This window comes from Penaeus monodon, chromosome 28, assembly GCF_015228065.2.
Source record: "Penaeus monodon isolate SGIC_2016 chromosome 28, NSTDA_Pmon_1, whole genome shotgun sequence".
In the NCBI taxonomy this organism is placed as follows: domain Eukaryota; kingdom Metazoa; phylum Arthropoda; class Malacostraca; order Decapoda; family Penaeidae; genus Penaeus; species Penaeus monodon.
The window spans coordinates 34564925-34565181 of NC_051413.1; positions in this window are offsets into that span (position 1 = coordinate 34564925).

Genomic DNA, 257 nt, shown 5'->3' on the forward strand with positions numbered 1-257 from the left:
ATGTTAAGGCACATACAGATAATAGGCAATATCTCTTAAAAAACAATCATCTATTAAATAAGCAATATTATCTATCCTCTCTTTCTAGAAGCCGCGCTCTATCCTGCGAATCTATATATTTAGTGCATGAGACAACAGAATGTGAATAAATCAGCATGGGAATGTAACACGTCTTTCTCACCCGTTTCTCTTCCGTTCCTGCAGCATCGCTCCACGCTGAGCCTCTTGGCCTCGGCTCTCCTGATCGCCTCTGTGTC